General features: G+C 40.8%; 1 long non-coding RNA gene and 1 pseudogene across 2 annotated transcripts in view; one reads left to right on the top strand and one right to left on the bottom strand.

The window, feature by feature from the left end:
• The window catches only part of LOC145536828 (uncharacterized), a 78,641-nt gene extending 61,712 nt beyond the window's left edge, over positions 1-16,929 (top strand). Inside the window, exons 4-6 of one of the 2 annotated variants that reach the window (XR_014076028.1) lie at positions 10,672-10,812; positions 15,218-15,401; positions 15,970-16,929. This is a non-coding gene — a long non-coding RNA (uncharacterized LOC145536828). The remainder of the gene's footprint in view (positions 1-10,671; positions 10,813-15,217; positions 15,402-15,969) is intronic. The other variant, XR_014076029.1, reaches the window with a different exon arrangement.
• LOC145536826 (small ribosomal subunit protein eS6 pseudogene) lies at positions 3,749-4,498 on the bottom strand (annotated as a pseudogene).
• Positions 16,930-17,568: the final 639 nt, after the last annotated feature.

Raw genomic sequence — 17,568 nt, 5'->3', positions numbered from 1 at the left:
AAGTTCTAACCAAGCAATTAAGCAAGAAAAAGACATAAAGGATACCCAAACTGGAAAAATAGAAGTAAGCTTACTTCATTCATAGGTGACACGATCTTTTACACATGTATATAAAATCATAAACATCCAGAAAAATACTGCTAGTGCTAATAAATCAATTCAGCAGTAGTGAAAGATATAAAATCAGTTGTATTTCTATACAGTGGCAATGAACAATTTCAGAAGAAAATTTGAAATATTATTCACTATAGCCAAAATGGAGAAATCTCCATACTGTTTTCCACAGTGGCTTCACCAATTTACATTCCCACCAACAGTATACTCAGTTCAGTTCAGTCACTCAGTCGTGTCCGACTCTTTGCGACCCCAAGAATCGCAGCATGCCAGGCCTCCCTGTCCATCACCAGCTCCTGGAGCTTACGCAAACCCATGTCCATCGAGTCGGTCATGCCATCCAACCATCTCATCCTCTGCCATCCCCTTCTCCTCCTGCCCTCAATCCTTCCCAGCATTAGGGTCTTTTCCAATGAGTCAACTCTTCGCATGAGATGGCCAGAGTATTGGAGTTTCAGCTTCAACATCAGTCCTTCCAATGAACACCCAGGAATGACCTCCTTTAGGATGGCCTGGTTGGATCTTCTTGCAGTCCAAGGGACTCTCAAGAATCTTCTCCAACACCGCAGTTCAAAAGCATCAATTCTTTGGTGCTCAGCTTTCTTCACCGTCCAACTCTCACATCCATACACGACCACTGGAAAAACCATAGCCTTGACTAGACGGACTTTTGTTGGCAAAGTAATATCTCTGCTGTTAAATATGCTGTCTAGGTTGGACATAACCTTCCTTCCAAGGAGTAAGCATCTTTTAATTTCACGGCTGCAATCACCATCAGCAGTGATTTTGGAGCCCAAAAAAATAAAGTCTGACACTGTTTCCACTGTTTCCCCATCTATTTCCCATGAAGTGATGGGACCAGATGCCATGATCTTAGTTTTCGGAACGTTGAGCTTTAAGCCAACTTTTTCACTCTCCTCTTTCACTTTCATCAAGAGGCTCTTTAGTTCTTCTTCACTTTCTGCCATAAGGGTGGTGTCATCCGCATATCTGAGGTTATTGATATTTCTCCCGGCAATCTTGATTCCAGCTTGTGTTTCTTCCAGCCCAGTGTTTCTCATGATGTACTCTGCATATAAGTTAAATAAGCAGGGTGACAATATCCAGCCTTGACGTACTCCTTTTCCTATTTGGAACCAGTCTGTTGTTCCATGTCCAGTTCTAACTGTTGCTTCCTGACCTGCATACAGGTTTCTCAAGAGACAGATCAGATGGTCCGGTATTCCCATCTCTTTCAGAATTTTCCGCAGTTTATTGTGATCCACACAGTCAAAGGATTTGGCATGGTCAATAAAGCAGAAATAGATGTTTTTCTGGAACTCTCTTGCTTTTTCAATGATCCAACGGATGTTGGCAATTTGGTCTCTGGTTCCTCTAGTTTTCTAAAACCAGCTTGAACATCTGGAAGTTCATGGTTCACGTACTGCTGAAGCATGGCTTGGAGAATTTTGAGCATTCTTTGGCATTGCCTTTGTTTGGGATTGGAATGAAAACTGACCTTTTCCAGTCCTGTGGCCACTGCTGAGTTTTCCAGATTTGCTGGCATATTGAGTGCAGCACTTTCACAGCATCATCTTTCAGGATTTGAAATAGCTCAGCTGGAATTCCATCACCTCCACTAGCTTTGTTCATAGTGATGCTTTCTAAGGCCCACTGGACTTCACATTCCAGGATGTCTGGCTCTAGGTAAGTGATCATACCATCGTGATTATCTGGGTCATGAAGATCTTTTTTGTACAGTTCTTCTGTGTATACTTGCCACCTCTTCTTAATATCTTCTGCTTCTGTTAGGTCCATACCATTTCTGTCCTTTATTGAGCCCATCTTTGCATGAAATGTTCCCTTGGTATCTCTAATTTTCTTGAAGAGATCTCTAGTTTTTCCCATTCTGTTGTTTGCCTCTATTTCTTTGCATTGATCGCTGAGGAAGGCTTTCTTATCTCTCCTTGCTATTCTTTGGAACTCTGCATTCAGATGGGAATATCTTTCCTTTTCTCCTTTGCTTTTTGCTTCTCTTCTTTTCACAGCTATTTGTAAGGCCTCCTCAGACAGCCGTTTTGCTTTTTTGCATTTCTTTTCCATGGGGATGGTCTTGATCCCTGTCTCCTGTACAATGTCACGAACCTCTGTCCATAGTTCATCAGGCACTCTGTCTATCAGATCTAGTCCCTTAAATCTATTTGTCACTTCCACTGTATAATCATAAGAGATTTGATTTAGGTCATACCTGAATGAACTAGTGGTTTTCCCTACTTTCTTCAATTTCAGTCTGAATTTGGCAATAAGAAGTTCATGATCTGAGCCACAGTCAGCTCCTGGTCTTGTTTTTGCTGACTGTCTAGAGCTTCTCCATCTTTGGCTGCAAAGAATATAATCAATCTGATTTCAGTGTTGGCCATCTGGTGATGTCCATATGTAGAGTCTTCTCTTGTGTTGTTGGAAGAAGGTGTTTGCTATGACCAGTGCGTTCTCTTGGAAAAACTCTATTAGCTTTTGCCCTGCTTCATTCTGTATTCCAAGGCCAAATTTGCCTGTTATTCCAGGTGTTTCCTGACTTCCTACTTTTGCATTCCAGTCCCCTATAATGAAAAGGACATCTTTTTTGGGTGTTAGTTCTAACAGGTCTTGTAGGTCTTCATAGAACCGTTCAACTTCAGCTTCTTCAGCGTTACTGGTTAGGGCATAGAGTTGGATTACCGTGATATTGAATGGTTTGCCTTGGAAACGAACAGAGATCATTCTGTCGTTTTTGAGATTGCATCCAAGTACTGCGTTTCGGACTCTTTTGTTGACCATGATGGCTACTCCATTTCTTCTAAGGGATTCCTGCCCACAGTAGTAGACATAGTGGTCATCTGAGTTAAATTCACCCATTCAAGTCCATCTCAGTTCGCTGATTCCTAGAGTGTCGACGTTCACTCTTGCCATCTCCTGTTTGACCACTTCCAATTTGCCTTGATTCATGGACCTAACATTCCAGGTTCCTATGCAATATTGCTCTTTACAGCATCGGACTTTGCTTCTATCACCAGTCACATCCACGGCTGGGTATTGTTTTTGCTTTGGCTCCATCCCATCATTCTTTCTGGAGGTATTTCTCCACTGATCTCCAGTAGCATATTGGGTACCTGCCATCCTGGGGAGTTCATCTTTCAGTGTCTTATAATTTTGCCTTTTCATACTGTTCATGAGGTTCTCAAGGCAAGTATACTAGGACTCCCTTTCCTCCACACCCTCTCCAGCATATGTTGTTTGTAGTCTTTCTGATAATAGCCATTCTGACAGATGTGAGGTGCTATCTCATTGTAGTTTTGATTTGTATTTCTGTGGTGATTAGCCATGCTGAACACTTTTCCTGTGCCTGTTGACCATCTATATGTTTTCTTTGGAAAAGTGTCTATTTCAGATCTTCTGCCCATTTTTTATGTGGTTTTTCATTTTGAATATGAGCTATTTACTTATTTTAGATATGAAACCCTTACTGGACATATCATTTGCAAATATTTTTCTCCCATTTAGTAGTTGTTGCTTTTTTTTTGTTTTTTGGTTTTTTTTGATTTGCTGATGGTTTCTTTCTTTCTTTCTTTCTTTTTCTTCACGTCTAATCTTATTTATTTGTTACTTTTAGAACATCTCATTTTTGACTGGACTCAGACTTAGAAGTAAAAGCTCTCAGAGAGGACAGCCTCCGTCTCTTGGCAATCTGTTCCTGCCGTTTTTCTTTGGCCTCCTTCATTCTCTTGGCCAAAAGTTTAGCATATTCTGCAGCCTCTTCTTTATTTTTCTTAGTACGCTGTTTCTTCAGAGCAATACGCCGGCGTTTGTGCTGCAGAACTCGTGGAGTCATGAGACGCTGAATCTTGGGTGCTTTAGTCCTAAGTTTCTTACCGTCTTTGTTTAGGGGCTTTCGCACCACATACTGGCGGACATCATCTTCTTTAGAGAGATTGAAAAGTTTGCGGATTCTGCTAGCTCTTTTGGGACGAAAGTGACGAGGCACTGTAGTATCAGTGAGTCCAGGAATATCCTTCTCCCCTTTTTTCACGATGACCAAATTGAGAACACTCAGATCGGCATCCACAATGCAACCCCGTACAGATTTGCGCTTTCTCTCTCCAGTCCTCCTTGGTCTGTAACAAGAATGCCCCTTACTCAGTAGCAGGCGAACTCGGCCATGGATCGAGACATCCTGCTTCATGGGGAAACCCTGCTTATCGTTCCCGCCACTGATTCGAACCACATAACCCTTCCATTCTTCACCCAGAGCGTCAGCAGCAACTTCTGTGGCCATATGCTTGTCGTAAAAGGTTCGAAGTTTTCGCTCATCGTCCACTTCAATGAGCTTTTGGCAGCCAGTAGCCGGGAAAGAGATGTTCAGCTTCATTCAGAAGCAGCTGACAGCCTCCACGGCACCACAAAAAAGAGCTGATGGTTTCTTTTGCTGTGCAAAAGCTTTTAAGTTTAGTTTGGTCTAATTTGGTTATTTTTGTTTTTGTTTCCTTTGCCTAAGGAGATAGATTCAAAAAATATATTAAGACTTCTTGTTTTCTTCTAGGAGTTTTATGGTGTCCAGCCTTACATTTAAGTCTTTCATCCATTTGAGTTTATTTTCATATATGGTACGAGAAAAATGTTCTAATTTCATTCTTTTACACTTAGCTGTTCAGTCTCTGGGATCATCTTGGGGAAAAGAAGAGAAACCCAAACAAAATCTTAGGAACAAGGTCATTTTTAGACTTTAAAAATAAATGAATAAGGGGCTTCCCTGGTGGTCCACTGGCTAAGACTCCGTGCTCCCAGTGTAGGCGGCCCAGATTCTATCCCTGGTCAGGGAACTAGATCCCACATGCGACAACTAAAAATCCTGCATGCTACAGTGTAGACTGAAGATCCCATGTGCCACAACTAAGACCCAGCACAGCCAAATAAATAGTTTTTAAATTAAAAAAAATAAATGAATAAGATGGAGAGGAGGAAAAAAAGACCTAAAAACCAGCCACAAGTGGTGTATTCCCTACAGTACTAAGCAGTAGTGACAATTTCAGGGGACCCAATTCTACATTGTCTGAGCTAAGGGCAGATGTAATCTGATGAAGAGGTATCTGGGAGTATGAAGGGATGGATCTTCTGAGAAAGTTTCTGCTTCCATAGAAATAATCAATGAGAGCAGAAAACCACAAACTCAGAAACCAAGAAGTTAAATAATACAGGAAGAGAAAGGAAAAAAATGCTCCAATTCTTAGCTCACTATTTCTGACTTTTCAAATACAGGTAGTAGATGCCCTGTTCTTAGAGGTCAGTGCCTGTTTGTATTTTGGGAGATTTAGGAAGACTTAGGAGACAGGTGAGAAATGAACCACCTTCTGTTTTTCTGCATTGCCCCCACTGCTGCTGTTCACGCCAATATTACTGCCCCCTCCATCCCCACTGACTTCAGTACTGTAGTTGACCCTGTCACCAAGTTGAGTTTTCTGGGTTCACTTCCTGACACAACTTCTGGAAGGTATCAAACATACTCCCTGGCAGAGAGCTTGCTATCCAAGTCACTGGGAACCTGTACAATGTCTCACAGGGGTCCCCAATCTCTGGGATCTAATACCTAATGATCTGAGATGGAACTGATGTAATAATGATAGAAATAAAGTGCACAATAAATTTAATGCACTTGAATCATATTGAAACCATCCTCCCAACCCTGGTCCTTGGAAAAACTGTCTTCCCTAAAACTGATTCCTGGTGCCAAAAAGTTTGGGGACCGCTGCTGTAAGGTAAACAGTATTTTTATTATCTGAGTTTTCCTAGAAAACAGAGACTTGGGCAAGGATTAAGAGTTAATGCCTTCTATGGAAAAGGCCTTCTCAGGACAGTAAGAATGAGGGAAGAGGGAAAAGCGAAAGAGGCAAGAAAGGCTCATTGGCTACCAGCAGCATGGGGATGTTGAGGCTCACGTGAATCAAGGAACAGGAGGTGCATAAGATGGTAGCTTTTATAATCTGTGACAAAATAGACACAAACCAAGTCATCAGTTCATGGGAAGGAGCAATTGATTTGCTCAGGGAAGATGACAACATTACTATTTTTGCATAAATGAAAAAAGGTGAGGCTGAGAAGTAGAATGAAATATGGATGGATTCCAGAGAGTTTGGTTTGTAGGGGCAAACATGGGAACAGCATGATTCTGGCCTGCACCTCTTATAAGCAAAGCTGTCCAAATACCTGAGTTGGAAATATACAGATGAAGGTAGGGTCATCCTGGGTGGAAATAGTAGGGAAAGAAAAATCAGTTGATAAGACAAAGCTGAGTTTATCCTTACCACTTTAAGAAAGAAAAATGTCTGAAAGATCCATATTCATATTTTTGCTTACCCTCCACCTCCAGATTCCTTGAGTGAGGAAGATTAGAGGTTGCTACTCTGAATAAACACTAAACAACTTCTCTGTAAATTCCTTAAGGCTACATTTACTAATGGGGTATTTTCCACCATTAACACTCTGATCAGCTGTGCATGGTTTTGGAAGTTCTGGGGGCCAATCTCAGGTGAAAATCTCTGTTAAAAAACTGCAAAGATCCACCTAACTTATTTTCTCTTGTTTTGCTTCTTGGGAAAACATGTGAATAGAGATTCATTTTTTAGTGTGAGCACAGAATTCTGGGATGCCAGCTATTAATCACATACGTGTGCACAAATGAACACACATACTTCTGAACTGCAGTAGCTCAAATGTGCAGCACTTGAGACTAAAACCTTAGGGCTTCTCCTTCAACACTTATCTCTCCTTGCTCCCCACCTTCCCTCCCACTCCTTGACACTCACCTCAGCACATGCTATCATTCTACCCTAACATTTGGACCCTACTCACTTCCCAGACTTGTACCCACATTCACCTACTACTTATCTTCACTTACTCCTCTTTTCTTTCCCATCTTTTCTCTCTCATCCCTTACTTTCCCCTCACAGCACAATCCCAAATCTCTAGCCTTCTTTAGGAGCTGAACTAAGTAGCAATTTTCCTCTTCATCAGAAAGATCAATCCAAGAAGAAAGATAAACACATTCCAGACTAAGTCTCCTTTCCTTTTATCTTCTCTCCTCCACATTCCTTCTCCAAGTCTCATTTACAAGTGGCATTGTTTGTTAAAATCAAAGTTGAGGCATTAAAGACTAAGGAACAGGGAATTCTCTGGCAGTCCAGTGGTTAGGACTCTGCTCTTTCACGGCCTAGGGCTCAGGTTCGACCTCCGGTTGGGGACCTAAGATCCCACAAGCCCCAAACCATGGCCATAAAAAAGAACTAAAGAACACGCGAAGAAGTAGCTGGAGAAGTCAAGGATAAGTACAGGGCTTCTCTGGTGGTCCAGTGGTTAAGAATCCTCCTGCCAATACAGAAGTCATGGCTTTGATCCCTGGTCTGGGCAAATCCCACATGCAGCAGAGCAACCAAACCCATGCACCACAACTACTGAGCCCGTGCTCTAGAGCCCATGAGCTGCAACTATTGAAGCCTGATCACCTAAAGCCTGTGCTCCACAACAAGAAAAGTCACCACAATGAGAAGTCCACGCTTGTCAATGAAGAGTGTCCCCCACTCTTTGCAACTAGAGAAAGCCCGTGGGCAGCAACGAAGACATAGTGCAGCCATGAATAAATAAATAAAAATATTTTTTAAAAGGATAAGTAGAACAAACATTCAGACATGCATCTCAGCCCCCTCCCCCCTTTTTCTGGTTAATGAGTAATGAACAAAAATTTTGAATGAGTAAATTAGGAGGTGAACCTGAAGGGAAGTGTGATGTGGATTGGGATTCAGAAGAAATTGAAATCTTATTGTGTGTCTGTAGACAATATACTGAAACTCGCTGGAAGTTTAGTTTGTCTTTTATAAAATTAGGTGTACCATTTTTTAAAAGTAGATTTCAGATATGTAATGACTAAAGGCTTTCATGGCAGTCTCAGAACTAATTAGGAAATGAACAAACTATTATTCATCTTTCTAGATGTTCCTGAAATATCTTTGAATATTTAGCATTGTTTTGAGCAGGATGTTGTGTATTAGTTTTATACGTTTGATGGGAAATTAAATTTATTAATTAAATATATTCACATTCATTTTCTCCGCTAAATCTCACCTACAATGATTCAGCTCTAGAAGAATTATCTAAAGGAATTTTCTCAAAATGATTGGGATATTGTAAGACTCTGAAATATGATGTCTTGAAAGTCTTAGTGTTAAATATGATACCATTCTAATAGCGAATGCCTAAGAAATAAATGCTTTATTATATGACATTCTTACCAATGGCCATGGTTAAGAGTTTAATTGGATGGTGTAAACAGAATTTGTTTACCAAGGCAGTGAGTTGATCGATGTGGAGATAAACACTAAAATATTCAAACGAAAAGAACTCATCTGATTTTTTGGCATTGCATGGATTCTGTGTGGTTTTGGAGGTCACTCCAAGTTTTCTGGTTTCATTTTATCTTTCCAAGTAATGGAGAAGCTGACTTCTTGGTGTGGAAATACCCATAAAAATCTGAAGACCTTGTTCAGAAATGTGAGAGGTGTGTCATTTTTACACTTTGTGAGATAGGCATAAGGAATAAAAATGCCAAGGAGGTTTCAAACAGGAAATATCTTCTGTTTTCTTTCGGGAATCTCTGGCCTTCCTGCTTACTACTCAGCTTTAATATTGAGGTATCTGGGCCTATATATGTGGCTTTCAACTCACTATCATATTTCTTGTAATTTCAAAAACAATTGTTCTTCCAGGGGCCAGTCTAGTCAATACGGAGGGACTCAAACCATGGGAAGAGTTATATAGGTCAGAATCCTCCTACCAGGTTGCCACTGGGAGGCTCTTCTCCCTCATCATATTGGGCAGTTGGACGTTGACAGGGAAATGAGTTTTGCTGGAGCCAGTGTGACATACATACAGTTAAACCAATGAGGAGATTGGTAGAAAGAGTTCTTACATGTAAACACATGTACCCTGAACCTGGAGCTAGATCTGCTCCCCACTCTATAGAAATACAGTGGGACTATAAGGCACCTAACTAACAGAACAGAAATTAAGACTCACTGGGTTGTAGTAGAAAATATGGATCAAGGAATTTGGAGTAATTTTCAGTTCTACAATTTGTGGTGTGACTGTGGGCAAGTCACTTCCATATTATTGAACTCATTTTCCTAGATGAAAATCGAGACTGGTAGACACATAATCTCTAAGGGTCTTCAGAACTGAAATAGCTGTTTGAGTGGGAAAATGGTCTACAATCCATTCATTAATGAGAAATGGATCAGGTTTTAGATGTCAGGTGAGAAAGTTGGGATATGGGTAGACAGAACGCCTGAGAGGGATACATCTTTCAGAAAAGGAGAGGTGCAAGGATTCAGCTTCGCCTGCTTTCTAATTTTTCTGAAGGCTTACTTTTCCCTCTTGCCCACTGCCACCAATACCCTGTCTTTGGTCTAGTCTTAGGGTTGGATACATGGCTATCACTTGGGCATGTAATCCCTAGGCTGATACTTTGTAAAATGGCATCTAGATAATTGGGCTCCCCCTTGATCTGTCACAGAAAATTCAGTGAATAGTAGTGCTTTAATCAGCCAGAGCCAAGGTCCAAGGGAGGAAAGTTTCATAAAGGAGAGGGCTGGCTGAGCTTGGTTGCAGTGAACATACCACTCACTTACTGCCCTTGGGGCTTCTAGCGCAGCACTTCTCTTGACTCTTGGAAATGTTAGCACATCTTCTGCCAGCTTGCCATGGTATCAACCTAGAAAATCTTAGAAAAATAATTCTTGAAGTCATTTAATCACTTCCTGGGAAAACAATTGGCATAACTCCTAGAGTGCCAGGAAAGTAATGCTATATGCAGCTTAGTTTAAATTCTTAACTAATGGGAACATACTGTATAGCACAGAGAGCTTTACTTAATGCACTGTGGTGTCCTAAATAGGAAAGAAATCCAAAAAGGAGGGGATATATGTAGATGTGTGGCTGAATCATTTTGCTGTGCAGTAGAAGTTAATACAGCATTGTAAAAAGTAACTATACTGCAATAAAAATCAATTAAGATATTATTCAATAAAAATGCCAACCGAAAAAACCATAAATTCTTCTCTCATAATCACATACATTATACTTTAAGTACACACATATACACATTACATACATGTTCACATACAGAAGATAGAAACGAACATAGAGAGGAAAAATGTGTATGTGATATCTGTTTTTTCTGTCTTTCCTAGATAGCACTTTCTGATTGAAAAAGTGTACTTTTACCGTATGCTATCCTTACTTTCTCAGATTTTCTCCTTTAATTTCACATCTTTGGATAGATTTTCTGAAAGAGGGAGGCCCATGGAAATCTAAGGAGATAGCCCCTCCCTTAGAAGGTTTTGGCTTGAATGCCTCATTTCTTGATGCTTTGGCCTCATCTGAAGGACAAAGACAAAGATTAGAGACAAAGAAGAGGAGTAAATTGGTGGAATTCTGATATGGGGTGTGGGGAGAGGGTGGAAAAGGAACTAATGGGAGTTTTTATTTCTCCACAAGGCATCTGTTTCCTGTTTTTCGAGGTGAGTAGTGATGAGAAGAGACTTAGGAACCACTTACCAGTATTGGCCTCATATCCTCCAGGGAAATGATGAGTGAGGAAGCCGACCACCAGGGCTGTAAAACAAGGTAAAGAACAAGGTAAAGACAACATCTTATGCTACCCTACCCTTCTCTTGACTTCTTGCTTTAAGAGCCCTTGGAGATGGGACAGTTTCTTGGGTTGAAGGACTGACTTGTTTGATCCTGAGTAGACTTTTGTTCCTTTCTAAGACAGGCAAGAATTGGAGAACGGTAACTTCCCCACCCCACCTCCCTCAAAAAATTCTTAGCCAAGCACTAGGAAAGAGCAGAAAGAGAGGGAAACAAGTGACAGTAGCAGTAGGGAAAGCCACACATTTCCCCTCCATGGGTAGAGGGTGCCTGGGTGGTGGAGTAGTGAAGGGCATCACTGAGTTTAGCTCTCTTTTGCCTATGCAGCTGAGCCACCTGTTGAATGAGTTTGGAGGGGAGGGACTGCAACTCCCTCTCCCCAAGTTTACTGTTCCCTGGACCAAGGGGCAATTACCTAATTCCTCTTTTTCAGCCCCAAACTCCCTCCTCTCTGTTTTTCCTATGTAAATAGCCTACCCATTGGCTCTGGGACCACACAACCCCCTTCCACTTGACTGGCAGCATCCTTCTTGGTGAAATTCCTTTGTCTTTCTCCTCTCAGTCTCCCTCATCGGCCAGACCTCTCAGTTGTTCACTGTATTGTGAGGAGAGGTGACCCCAGAATTTCATTGCCCTCTGTCCTCCTACCCAAAACACACATACTCACAGTGATCCCCACATGGCTTCCCCCCAACACCACTATCTTGATGTTCCTGTTGAGGGGCTACCCGGGATGGGATACTCCGGGATAGGCACCAGGTGAAAGTCGACAGAAAACTAGGACATGACTGAGGTAGATATGGGCCACATATCTCTTCGTTGCAAAGCAAAGACGGCCAAAGGCCAAAGATCTCCCAGATATCTTTGTTGCTGGCATTTGTCACTTTCCTTAGATGTCACTTCTTGGATTTCACCTCTCGCATCCAATCCCTCTTCCTTGCTTGCATCAGCGGCAGGGCGTCAAAGAGGTATTAATTGGTTTCCTCCTGCAAAGGTAGCCCTCTTCTCTGACAACAGGTTGTCAGGAAGAAACTTTTTATCCAAAGAAAGCTGACTCCTCTGAGTCTGAGTCAATCCAAAGTTATGTGGCTGTTCCCAGGACCAGGGACAGGTGGAATTCTGGCATGAGTAACAGAAAAAGAGCTACCAATACTGCATCTTCCTCAGCCCAAGTTTAAATACAGAACATCTCAGTTGAAGGGCATTTTAGGGGCCAGAATCGAAGTCTTTTACTTCCATAGTTAATGAAACCGAGGCTCAAAGACCTACTGTCAGCTTGTGCAGTATATTCAGGATGTGTACTTGGGAATAGGCAAGTGGGAAAAGAGAGTCAGAACTGAGACTAAAAATCAGATTTCCAGTTTCCCTATCCAGAGTGCTCCTCACTGCCACTGCCAGGTCCACTTTCTTTAAATGAAAAATGTGCAGAAAGCTGGAAAGAGATTAGGCTTGGTGGGTACCAGTTGGCCAAGAAAAAGACAAAAGAGCAACTAAGTGGTTTTTTAGGGTAACCTTTTGAGTAAGTAGACAGGTCTTTTGAGATTTTGTCTTCAAGTTCATTGTTTCCTCAATTTTTAAGTAAAAATGTCATCATATGGAACATGCGTTGTCTAGTTGCCCGTAGTCTCTATAACTCCTTACTGTCTTCTATCCAATAATTTAACTCATTTCTGTTACTTCTCTGTTCCCTGGGAGATATTCAATTGGCCATCTAGGGTTATTTGAGGGCAAGGACTAGGCCAGATTTAGAATCTTTTTATCTCTAAATGGGAAATGGTTGGGAGATGACTTTGGGAATTTGCATCCATGTTCCTCAAGTTATCATTTTGTCACTGACATTCACAACTTTTAAAGACTACATTTAACCTTCAATAAAAATTGATTTCATCGGAATATAAATGTGTGTGTACAGAGGGAGGCTGCCGGGAAAGAAAATGGAGGAAACAGGGAATGATTTGCTTATTAATAGCTGTCCTCTTTCATGAACCTGGATAATATTATGCTAGGTGAAAGAAGCCAGACACAGAAGGATAAATACTACGTGACACCATTTATATGAGGACTGTAAAATAGTCACACTCACAGAAGCAGAGGGTAGAATGGTGGCTTTCAGGGGTTAGGGGGAAGGGGAAATGGGGAAGTATTAGTCAAAGGGTACAAAGTTCTAGTTGTGCAAGATGGGTAAGTCCTAGAGATCTACTGTGCAGCATAGTGCCCATAGTTAACAATACTGTACTGTATTTGCTAAGAGAGTAGATGTTAGGTGTTCTTATCACACAAAAAATAATAAGAAGACAGGAGGAAAGTTTCAGAGTTGATGTATATGTTTATGACACAGATCATGGTGATGGCTGCATGTATATATTTACCTCCAAATTCATCAAGTGGTGATGGTAGTTTAGTCGCTAAGTAGTGTCTGACTCTTGCGACCCTATGGACTAGACCGCCAGGCTCCTCTGTCCATTGGACTCTCCAGGCAAGAATACTGGAGTGGGTTGCCATTTCTTTCTCCAAATTCATCAAGTCCTATTCAATAAATATGTACAGCCTTTGTGTATTGATCATACCTCAATAAAGTTATTTTAAAAACTGGTAAATAAGAGGTGAGCAAGGAAACTGTCCTCTTTGCTTCAGGAATTCCTGCCTGGGTTTCTTGTTGTGCTGATGCTGGCACCAAAGGTCACACCTATAATCTGAACCAACCTGTTTAATAACAATATGATATTTTAACTGTATGTTACTTTAGCTTGGCATTTTATATTATTTTGCATACGTGAGATCCTCTCACTTATCTAAACTACTACATAGCCCTATGAGTTAGGTGGAACAAGAAGGAGGAAATACATTCAGAGAGATTATTTGTCCAAGGTCACAAATAAATAAATCGTCAATAATGACCCAGCCCTATTCCTGAGTTATAGTTTGATTCTTGCTTCTACACTAAGTTGATATTTTTCTGGAATTTTTTCATTTGTGAGTATGACTACTATTTGCAATGAGTCTGTGAATTTTGGAATCCAAAGATCATGTATTATTCATCTCTGTATCCCTTGAAGTAGCAGCTTTGGAGTCTTATATGAGATACTTATTAATTGTTGGTGGTTGACTGATTAGTCAAAACACCCACTCTGTCCTGTTTCCAATACTAGATATCATTTATCTGTAACTTCTAAGAGTCCATGTTTAACTTTCCATTTCAAGAAACCTTTCTTTGCTGAGTGTGAATATATTTGTATATATATAATATATAATACACACACACACACGCAATGCAGGGCATTGTGCTAAGCCCTGCTCTGCAAATTAAAACTGTAAGTAAGATAACGCTTTTGTACTTAGACAGTTTAAGTTTTTGTTAGAAGTACCTGGAGGCAGGAAAAAGAGTGAGGGGAAAGCCCTGGGACCCTATCCTGTCTCTTTCATTTAAAACATCAGGTTGGACCCATTTCTGAAAGTTACTGTACAAGTTTTAAATTTCTATTAAAGTTATTTTCTTTCTAGAAATAAGCTTTTTTAGATCGAGGCATTGTCTTTCCTGAGAGATGAAGTGGCGAATCAAGAAATGACATGACCTCAAGTCTGTATAGCCTCCTCAGGACAGCCTGGCCAGATTTACTATAGAGACAAGCTTATTCTTCTGAGAGAAAAAATCGATCCTTTTGTGGTTTTTATACCTAAAATAGCTACCTAGAGTGAGTATTTCATGAGCCATGGTTACACTTCTCTAAGAGGCCTCAATGTCCCTTAGAAAGTCATTTCCCACCACTCTTATTCCCTCTCCTGACTCTGATCAGTAGATTAACCAAGTTTTAACTGAGCACTGAGCCAGGCTATCTTATGAAAAACATAGAAATTTAAAAATTTAGACGCTTAATCCCCTTAGAATCTGATGGGAGAGAAAAGACTAAAGAGAATATATATATTTTTTAAAAGTTGCACCCAAGACAGTTGTATTCCAAGGGTGAAATGAGTGGTACCAATAGCCAGTGCTGCAGTTCAGAGAAGGGAAAGACTGCTGTGGTCACAAAAATTTTCAAGACTCAAGTCTCAAAGGATGTGTAAAATTTGAAGTGGTGAAAAGTAAGGAGTGGGAGGCAAGGACAGCTCAGGCAAAAGTAAGATACACAGCATGGGTATAGGATACTGTGTAAACTGGTTTTGGTGAAGTAGATAGAGAGTAGAAAAAGATGAGCCTGGAGTAGACATAAGCACACAGAGGTGGTTTGACCTCTAGGCTAAAGAGCTTGGACTTTATTCAGGGAGCAATGATAGCTGTTTGGTATTTACAACCTTGATTGCATGGTTGCTTCTACATGTTCTGGGTCCTCTATGGGACTCTTCCACCAGGGCTTCCCTGGTGGCTCAGACGGTGAAGGATCTGCCTCCAATACAGGAGACCTGGGTTCAATCTCTGGGTCAGGAAGATCCCCTGGAGGAGAGAATGGCAACCCACTCTTGTACTCTTGCCTGGAAAACCCTATGGACAGAGGATCCTGGTGGGCTACAGTCCGTGGGGTCACAGAGTGCGACATGACTGAGCGACTAACACACAACATTGGACTCTAAGCTACTTTAAGGTGAGTATGGTATCCTATATTTTTATAACTCCAGAGTGCTTAGCAGTGTGAATAAAAGGATCAGAAATACGGAGGAATTAGTAGTTGGTTTATGAGTTGAAATCCTGATTTTGCTTGTGGTGATATGTTAAATTAGGTATATGAAACAGAAATAGGTCCTACTATCCTCTTGAAAGTACAGGACAAGTGAAAAACAATTGAAAATTTGAGTTGAACTTTGAGTGAGAGTGAGAGCAAGTGAGACAAGACAGACAGAGAGAGAGAGATCATTTGCCTTCATATGAAATCAAGGCCTCTTCAGGGAATGACAAGTATCCTTAAGGAATTCAAACTTTGCTCTCAAGGCCCTAATTAAAGGTGATAAGACGGTCTCATGACTTGTCATTCTTGAGCATTTGTGAACTGTTATGTGAAACCATGTAGGACAAGGAGTTTTCCTGCAACATCTGAAATCATATTTTGTACAGTTTCTAACTTATAAATGCTTGATTCACAAATGACACTTTCATGCAATCATCTACTATCATCTCCGTTCTCCCATTCTTTTATCTCTCTCCCTCTTCTCCAGGGTCCCTGATGCAACTGGCAGTTGAACCATAAAGAAGAAAAAGAAGTGAATTTACAGAAAATATCTGTGTGTGGGGGGGAAACTGTGATAAATAGGAACAGCTTACAGGACAGGAAGAGGGTAGGAATAAGATCCCAAATAGATCTTGCCTGACTTCATGATGGCCCTCTGCCCCAAAATACTGTTCACCAAATGGCCTGAGTTTTTCTCATGAATTTGTTATGCTGCCTGAAAATACACTATATGGAAATGTGTTTAGATTAATAAGTATCTTCTCTCTATGTATACATGTATCTCTAGAAGGATGGGAGTTTGTGTTCTGGTATAGAGGGTAGGTCACTCTGTGAGGCCTAACAGATTTCAGTGGTATGATAGAATTCTAAGTTAGCCTCCAAAGATTCTTAGGTTCCTGGTGTACACACACCTTCTGCCAGTTATTCAGTCAAATACTAATCTAGGCACTGCTGTAAATGAATTTTTCAGATGAAATTAAAGTCCTATATCACTTGACCATAAAATAGAGAGATTATCTACAGTTGGGACTGATTTAATCAATGAGTTCTTTAAAAGTAGAATGTTTTCTCCAACTAGTGGCAGAACACGTCAGAGAATTGAACTGCTAGTGGGATTGGATGCACTGAGAAGTGTTTTGTTGTTGGTTTGAAAATAGAAGAGGATAAGTGGGAAGGCATGCGAGCAGCCTCTTAGACCTGAGAGTGGACCCTGGTTGACACCTTGCAAGAAATCAGGAACCTCAGTCCTATATATGCAAAACACTGAATTTTGTCAACAACCTGAGTGAGCTTGGAAGAAGACCCCAAAGTCCAGATGAGAGCTGCAGCCCTGATCAATAGCTTCATTTTAACCATGTGAACCCTGAGCAGAAGATCCAGCTAAACCATACCAGACTCCTGACCCAGAGGAACTGTGAGCTAATAAATAGCTGTTATTTTAAACTACTATGTGTAGCAAAAGTACATATTTTGTTTTGTAGTAAAAGTACACATGTGATCTCCTAGGATGAGCCTGAAGGTTTTGGTACTCAAGAGTCTGGGGGGGAGGAGGTCTATAAAGCAAGGGGCTACAAAAAGCAACCCTATTTATTTGAATTTTGTGCTGATGGACTGGATTTATGCTCAAGAAAGGAAAAGTAACTCTCTTCCTTTCCTCCCCCTATACTCCATGCCATGAACAGCAGACCTTTCTTCTTCTGATGCCTGAGGCTCATGTCAGGTATATTATTTTTATGGTTCAATTTTCCAAAAGTTAGATTTCTGCAGTCTGGTGTAAGAACTTAACTACTATGTATAATGTTGTTTCTATAGGAAAATGCACTCTAAATTCCCAAGAACTTAAAAGCAAGCCTTTGAAACAAACCTCATTCATTCTGGAACGAGACTGTACTCATTTTAATAGAATATAAAGCCTTACGTTAAAAGGAGATCTCAATATCTATCTGTAGAGTTCCAGGCACCTGAGAGCTGGTATTTGGGAGGGTGAAGGGAGGGACTAGTTTCTTAGGAAAGTCATATATAGGATAGCATTTCATGGATCTAGATCCTAGTTGTTCCTGTTGTCATTCAGTCACTAAGTCACGTC

The sequence above is a fragment of the Giraffa tippelskirchi genome, chromosome X, assembly GCF_054371585.1.
Source record: "Giraffa tippelskirchi isolate mGirTip1 chromosome X, T2T-mGirTip1v1.2.pri, whole genome shotgun sequence".
In the NCBI taxonomy this organism is placed as follows: domain Eukaryota; kingdom Metazoa; phylum Chordata; class Mammalia; order Artiodactyla; family Giraffidae; genus Giraffa; species Giraffa tippelskirchi.
This window is presented reverse-complemented; position numbering and strand designations above follow the sequence as displayed.